An 8,275-nucleotide genomic window follows, 5' to 3' on the forward strand; every position below is an offset into this window, starting at 1 on the left:
CCCCAATAGAGTAAAAATGTACCTACCATGCCAATATTTGGCTCAAATAAAAGGTATTTGAGATAAGAAAACGAATTTGATAACCAAATTTGGCCAAGGGTTTGGGGGATGCCTGTAAACTCTTCTTAAAGCAATGACAGTATGGGGTGTAAAAAATGGTATTTGAGAGAAGAGCACGATGCTGATATACAGGGTCAAGTGTCTAGGGGACCACCTCACCCCCTAAATCGGACATCATGAGAATATCGGGCTGAAATAAAGTCTTTTAAGAATGGAATACATCTAACATCTAAACTTAAATGACATTAAACCTTCCGACCGAATTCGTAGTCCAATAAATATCATATGGGATTTCGATAAAGGCACTGCATATACTGTTAGTAAAGCGATATGCATATACTATTTTCGTTGCATGTTATTTCACTAAAAAAAAAAATGCACTGTTTGGTGTGGTTTGTACGCTGGTGGAATCATTGGACCGTATTTTTTCAAAGATGCTGTTGGACGCAACGTTACGGTGAATGAACACATTTCGAACCGAACACTGATTTTGGTAATAAAATTCAATGATTTGCAAGCGTTGCTCGTTAGTAAGTCTATTCATGATGAAATGTCAAAGCATACTAAGCATCTTTCACTTTGACACCATGTCTGAAATCCCACGTGATCTGTCAAATACTAATGCATGAAAATCCTAACCTCAAAAAAATCACCCTTTATGTTAACCACCATCCATCAAAATCCGGTGAAAATTGCATACCTTATGTCCCTTTGCAATTATATCGAAATATGTTCCGATTTGTACCAAATACTAATGAGTAAAAGTCATTGTTCAATTGTGTATAACAAAATATTGGCCTTTTTAGTAGCTATATCTAAAAATAAACCGATCTGAACCATATACGACACAGATGTCGAAAAGCCTAACATAAGTCACTGTGTCAAATTTCAGTGAAATCAGATTATAAATGCGCCTCTTATGGGTCCAAGACTTTAAATCGAGAGATCGGTCTACATGGCAGCTATATCCAGATCTGCACCGATTTGGGCCAAATTGCAGAAAAATGTCGAATGTCCCAAATTTCAGCGAAATCGGACAATAAATGCGCCTTTTATGGCCCCAAATCTAAAACCGAGAGATCGAGACCGAGAGATATGGCAGCTATATCCAAATCTGGACCGATCTGTACCATATTGCAGAAGTATATAAAGGAGTATAACTTAACTCACTGTCCCAAACTTCGGCGACATCGGACAATAAATGCGCATTTCATGGACCCAAAACCTTAAATCGAGAGTTCGGTCTATATGGTAGCTATATCCAAATCTGAACCCATCAGGGTAAAATTGAAGAAAAATGTCGAAGGGCCCAAGGCAACTCACTGTCCCAAATTTCAGCAAAATCGGATAATAAATGTGACTTTTAGTGGCCTAAGACCCTAAATCGGAGGATCGGTCTATATGGCAGCTATATCCAAATCTGGACCGAACTAGGCCAAATTGACGATGGATGTCGAAGGGCCCAACACAACTCACTGTCCCAAATTTCATCAAAATCGAATAATAAATGTGGTTTTTATGGGTATAAGACCCTAAATTGGGGGATCGGTCTATATGGCAGCTATATCCAAATCTGAACCGATCTGGGCAAAATTGACGAAGGATGTCGAAGGGCCTAACACAACTCACTGTCTTAAATTTCAGCCAAATCGGATAATAAATGTGGCATTTATGGGCCTAAGACCCTAAATCGGCCAATCGGTCTATATGGCGTCTATATCTAGATATAGTCCGATATAGCCCATCTTCGAACTTAACCTGCTTATGGACGAAAAAAGAACCTGTGCAAAATTTCAGCTCAATATCTCTATTTTTAAAGACTGTATCGTAATTTCAACAGACAGACGGACGAACATGTCTATGTAGATCGTCGGACGAACATGTCTAGATCGTCTTAGATTTTTACGCTGATCAATAATATGTATACTTTATAGGGTCGGAAATGGATATTTCGATGTGTTGCAAACGGAATGACAAGGTGAATATACCCCCATCCTTCGGTGGTGGGTATAAAAAGGCGCAGCGGAGCGGGCCCGGTTCAGGTTGTAATGAAATATTTTTAAGCAAAAGCAAAAAACGTTATTCAATCCTGTGGGAACTCGTATAGATTTTCCCAGGAAGTGGTCACTATTCCGAGGTGCCATTAGGGGAAACCCGAAGATGGTATACCAAAATCCCATGTTTTTTTTTTTTGCGATAAGAAAACTCGAAAAAATGCACTTTTGTCATTCATTTGCTTTGATGTTTGCTTGTAAAAAAACACAGTTTTGTTTATAGCTTTCGGATTTTAACTAAAAGATCATAACCGTTGACACTTTCCGTATATTTGTTAAAGGTACATTGGAATGGTTTGCACTTGTAGCCTAATCTTCAATATCTTCAATACTAGCCATATCTTCAATACTTTTATCGTTTGTATTTAATTAATTAAGGCCAGATTGTCTAAACAGTGTTGGTTAACTCTCCACATAAATTCTTATCTATCTGAAGGAGGCATGTTTGGCATTAGCAAATACATAGTTCTTATTTTTAGCCAAATGAAAAACTTGTTTGTTTCAGCCTTAAGATAAAATGTTATTAAATATTTAGACAACTGGCAGTTAACTGTTATCTCTCATAACGTATGTGTGTATGAATGCATAGTGGTCTTTATTTACGTCATAAAAGTTTGAAAGAAAGACTCATTACATCCAAAAAAAAAAAATTATCAGTTCAGGTGTACTTGTCTTTAGGCCAAATTACTTTGGCTTTTACTCTAAGCGGAATCGCATTAGCCAAGCGCGCCTTTTTTCTTTGCAAGTTTTGCAATTTCAAAGTTTAAGTTCTTGCAATTCACATCCCACCGGTCTCCACCCTCAGGTCTTTTTATCGCTTAGGAAAATCTAAAAACAAATAAACAATATTGTTATTCCAAAAAGTATCATATGTATCAGCGCTATTTGTATTTGTCGCTAACAATATCTCCAAGAAAATACAAACATACCCCTAGGTCGGTTTGTAGATACTTCGTTCGATTTTTCTTCACTTTGTTGTTTGTCTGTACAAATAAAAAGGCTTAAAACGCTTTTTATCTGTCACGTTACTGGGTGGCACGGTTCCACAGGAATGTCTGTTATACAAGTAAATAAAGTTGAAAATATTTTACCAGAGATAGGCAGAACCTCATTTAAATGAAGTGAAATAGTTGTGGTGTAAATAACAGACCGTACAAAATAGGAATCTAGTTTAATTAGTTTTTCTGGAAAAAATGTAAACAATTTTAATAAACTACTAAAGCGTTTATTTGCTTGCAAATATTTTATATTTTACTAGCCGAATCGGGCCCGCTCCGCTGCGCCTTCTTTAACTCTCTAATATCTTTTTAGGGTGGGGACACTTCGCTCTGAATGCGGATATCGAATTCGTGCCATTGTGGCCTATGACGCTGAGCGCGTTCGAATCCTGGCGAGAACATCGGACAAAGCGGTGTTTATCCGCTCTTAATGTTGGCAACATTTGCGGGGTACAATGCCATTCATGGTCATTTAAAAAATTTAAAAAAGGGTAATGTTCTCATTAGGGGAGGGATGGGACCTCAGACTTTTCGAAATCAAATTCGTGCTGCACTTCCAAATCCCTTTCATTTGAGCCCCATATTGTCATGGCCGATAAATATGAACCGTTTGGAGGATGTTTTTGGGCTGGGGCGGCCACCGGCACTTTGCACTGACAATAGATATCAAATTCGTTCTTTATTCCAAACAGAAATGAAGTTCAGCTTAGGGGTGCTTTAAGGGGTACCCCAAACACATTAAATATCAAATTCGTTTTTTATTCTCAAATACCTTTCATTTGAATCCCATATTGTCATAATGGGTCAAATAACCCATTTGACGTATCTTTTGGAGGAAAAGCGCCACCTAGACATGAACGCAAATTTTAATGTCATATTCGTAATCTACTCCCCAATACCTTTCATTTGAGTCCCATATAGACATGGTCGGCCAATATGCCCATTTGGAGGCATTTGGGTGTTGGCTACCCCATTACATGGATCTAATATTTTGTGCCATATTTGTAAGCTACTGCTTAATACTTTTCATTTGAGTCCGATATTGACATGAACTTCGAATATATCTGTTTAGAGGATTTTTGGAGTTTTTTATATATAAGATTTTTCCACGATTCCAAACACTTGTCGAGTTGATATTCGAATGTTATATGCATTGTCTATTTAAAATAGGAAACACATTCTGAAGAGATTGACACTAATGCCAATAAGTTTGATACTATCGCAAAATTGTAACAGAATTAAGAATGCAATCAAAAGTTTCGAGCCATGTAAATTACATGTACTATCTTGACGAGCTGTACTTGAGAGACTCGTATCAATAAATGGGATTCAAATCTCGATATGGCTGGGTAGGTCCTCCGGCAAACCGGGGGCCAACAATACCACGCTCATTGTTCAATCATTTCTCCTCAAAATTTTTTTGCGGACACATAACTCTTAATTTTAACTACCTATAATCTTAATTTTATCGTAACGAGCCAAGACACATACTTTCTCAAAAAACAACCCCCATATGCCCTTATCACGGCCGAATTCAAAGGTAATGCAGTGCGTTACACCCGGGAGTGTAGATACTTCCAACGAGCTTTTTGGCGGCATCAATACATTCTGCTAACGCAAAGCGTAGCGTCGAGAAATTCCCTCTGCACTCACAGCTTATAATTTGAATGGGTGGACCCCCTTCAGAGTTACACCATCAACGACTTTCTCAAGATTGGGAAAACTAGGATAGGTAACGATCCTAATATTGAGACATCAGGAAGCGCAGCGGCAGGAGTCTCAATGCAGCCTAACGAACAGGGAGCAGACAATGATCCCAAGATGAAATGATCCCAAGAAGCTCATTTACTTAAGATTATACTAAGACTAAGATAGACAAAGGTTCTAATATTGAAACATCAGGCAAAGCAGAGAAAGGAAACTCAATACAGCCAAATGAAGAGGGACCCAATGATGGAACCAATACCGACTTTACAAAGATTCGGAGGACTATGATAGGCAAAGATCCTAATATTGGAACATCAGAGACTGCAGGGACGGGAGACTCAATGCAACCTGACGAACAGAAGCCGACGATAAGACCATCACTGGTGGACCAATGATTGAGGTCATCCAGATAAGCTTCTACCGGAGAGAGACAGCTACACACGCTCCGCATGGCAATATTCGCATTGCCTTAATTCAGGAGCCATGGACGACCTTGAACAAAGTTTCTGGACAGAACCATATTAACTACCAAATATTCTATGCTAACACTGGTACTCGGACGAGGACCAACGTTATTTATCTTAAAAATGTACATTATGCATTTTCCCCAGAGTGGTACACGTCGGATGCAAGAAGAGATGAGATAGGGAGGTGGTGGCATCACTTTATCTACCTTTCGACTCTCCAACGTCGGAGCTGCAACGGCGGGTGATTAAGGTAAAACAAACAGGAAAAAAGGTACTAATAGGGTGTGGTGCGAACTTTCACCACATTTCGTTGGGTAGTACCAACATTAATAAGCAGGGCCAAACAGCAGAGCAGAATTCTTGAATACTAACGACCCGGCCGATATGGGATGACTATGAGCACCACACACAGGCTGGAACTTTGAGCTCCGACTTGTGTGGTGCCCATCGTTATCACGGGAAGCTTAGCTGAAAGCTACCGGGCGCGTCCACAGGTTGCGGATAGTGGAAAGCTCCGTTTTTATGCGGAGTAGTTGCAAATGCGGCCGCGGGCAGTCAGCGATTTTCGAGAGGAGAGTCTCAGTGAGGAGTCAGGTGGCACTGGCTCTTAATTAAATACTGAGTGCCAATGATACTCGAGATGACAAGGCGAGTTATTGGCGCCTTCAAATAACCAATGGCCAACATCAGCGTCTGTTCCCAGGTAAGGGGCGGCTGGCGGCGAGCGTCGGATCTTGGAGCAAGCGGCTCGCCACAACGAGGGATACATGCAATCCCACAAACCCATGCGGCTGGGGCGCTAAGCCAGTAACCCGCCCCCGGAAAACTGAGAACTGCTATGAAAAACAAAGGAATAGTAAAAACGGACCCCCCCAACGTTGACGACCCACGCAAACGAAAAAAGGATCATGATTTGCGGATCTGCACCTGGAATGTCCGCACTCTTTATAGAGAAGGTGCAGTATACGCGCTGGCGGATGTATTAGAGAAATACAAGGAAATACGCCTTACAGGAAGTGCGATGGACTGGGAATGGCGTCACTACAACACCAAACGGTGACGAACTATACTATAGCTGCCATAACACGAGACATGAATTTGGCTGCGGATTTATGGTTAGTCGGAGACTGAAACACCTAGTCTCCAGCTTTACTCCGGTGGATGAGAGGCTAGCCACAATCCGCATAAAAGCCAAATTCTTCAAAATCAGCCTTATTTGTGCCCATGCCCCGACGGAAGACAAAGACGAACAGCCCATTATATTAAAATAGTTCTGGGAGATTTTAATGCTAAAATAGGGAAGGAAGACATTTTTGGTCCAACAGTCGGAAAGTTTAGCCTCCACGAGATAACGTCCAGAAATGGGTTGAGGCTGATAGATTTCACCGCGGCAAAAAACATGGTAGTTAGTAGCACCAGATTTCAACATAAAAATATCCACAAAGCCACATGGCTGTCACCCGATCAAAACACGAGAAACCAAATTGATCACGTTGTGATGGATGGAAGGCATTCATCCAGCGTGTTAGATATACGATCGATCCGTGGAGCGAATTTAGATTCGGATCATTACTTTGTTGCAGCAAAGGTTCGCACCCGTTTGAACATGGCGAGGAAAGTACGATCTGACACTGCACGGAAGCTGGACATTGAAAAGCTGCAAACACAACAAATGGCAGCGGTATTCTTCACTCGACTGACCCAACTGCTTGATGAAAGCACTCCTTGTTCCGATGATATAATGGCGCAGTGGCAAACTATTGCCCACTCCATGGAAAATGCCGCGAAATCCTTACTTGGGTACCGGAAGCCTCTTCCAAAAAACCAAGAGTTACGAGATGCTACTGAAGCCAATAATGCGGCATATAGAGCAACCCTGCAATCAGAAGAAATGCGCCGCAGAAAGAACAAGTAAAAGCGTGCTAAGTTCTGCCGGGCCGAATCTTATATACCCTCCAACATGGATCGCATTTGTCGAGTTCTTTTCCCGGCATCTCTTCTTAGGCAAAAAAAATATAAGAAAAGATTTGCTATGTTATTAGAGCGATATCAATATATGATCCGGTTCGGACCACAATTAAATTATATGTTGGAGACCTGTATAAAATTTCAGCCAGTTCGAATAAGAATTGCGCCCATTGGGGGCTCAAGAAGTAAAATAGAGAGAACGATTTATATGGGAGCTGTATCGGGCAATACCCCGATTCAGACCTTAATAAACACGTTTATTGATGGTCATGAGAGGATCCGTCGTACAAAATTTCAGGCAAATCGGATAATAATTGCGACCTCTAGGGATCAAGAAGTCAAGATCCCAGATCGGTTTATATGGCAGCTATATCAGGTTATGGACCGATTTGACACAGTTGTTGAAAGTAAGAATGAAAAACGTCATGCAAAATTTCAGCCAAATCGGAAAGGAATTGGGCCCTGTAGAAGCTCAAGAAATCAAATCCCCAGATCTGTTTATATGACAGCTATATCAGGTTATGGACCGATTTGACCCATACTTGGCACAGTTGTTGGATGTCATAACGAAATACTTCGTGCAAAAATTCATTCAAATCGGATAAGAATTGTGCCCTTTAGAGGCTCAAGACGTCAAGACCCAAGATCGGTTGTATGGCAGCTATAGACCGATTTGAACCATACGTGGCACAGTTGTTGGGTATCATAACAAAACACGTCGTGCAAAATTTCATTCCAATCGGATAAGAATTGCGCCCTCTAGAGGCTCAAGAAGTCAAGACCGAAGATCGGTTTATATGGCAGCTATATCAGGTTATGGACCGATTTGAACCATACTTGGCACAGTTGTTGGATATAATAACAAAACACGTCGTGCAAAATTTCATTCCAATCGGGTAAGAATTGCGCACTCTACAGGCTCAAGAAGTCAAGACCCAAGATCGGTTTCTATGGCAGCTATATCAAAACATAGACCGATATGGCCCATTTGCAATACCAACCGACCTACACTAATAAGAAG

At 40.8% G+C, this 8,275-nt stretch overlaps 1 long non-coding RNA gene across 1 annotated transcript; it reads right to left on the bottom strand.

Moving 5' to 3' along the window:
• Positions 1-2,660: 2,660 nt before the first annotated feature.
• LOC106095277 (uncharacterized) lies at positions 2,661-3,256 on the bottom strand. The gene is made up of 2 exons (XR_001222717.2): positions 3,044-3,256; positions 2,661-2,942 (listed from the first exon to the last, which is right to left on the bottom strand). It is a non-coding gene; the product is annotated as an uncharacterized LOC106095277 (long non-coding RNA).
• Between the last annotated feature and the right edge of the window lie 5,019 nt (positions 3,257-8,275).

This window comes from Stomoxys calcitrans, chromosome 1 (genome assembly GCF_963082655.1).
Source record: "Stomoxys calcitrans chromosome 1, idStoCalc2.1, whole genome shotgun sequence".
NCBI classification, from domain to species: Eukaryota; Metazoa; Arthropoda; class Insecta; order Diptera; family Muscidae; genus Stomoxys; species Stomoxys calcitrans.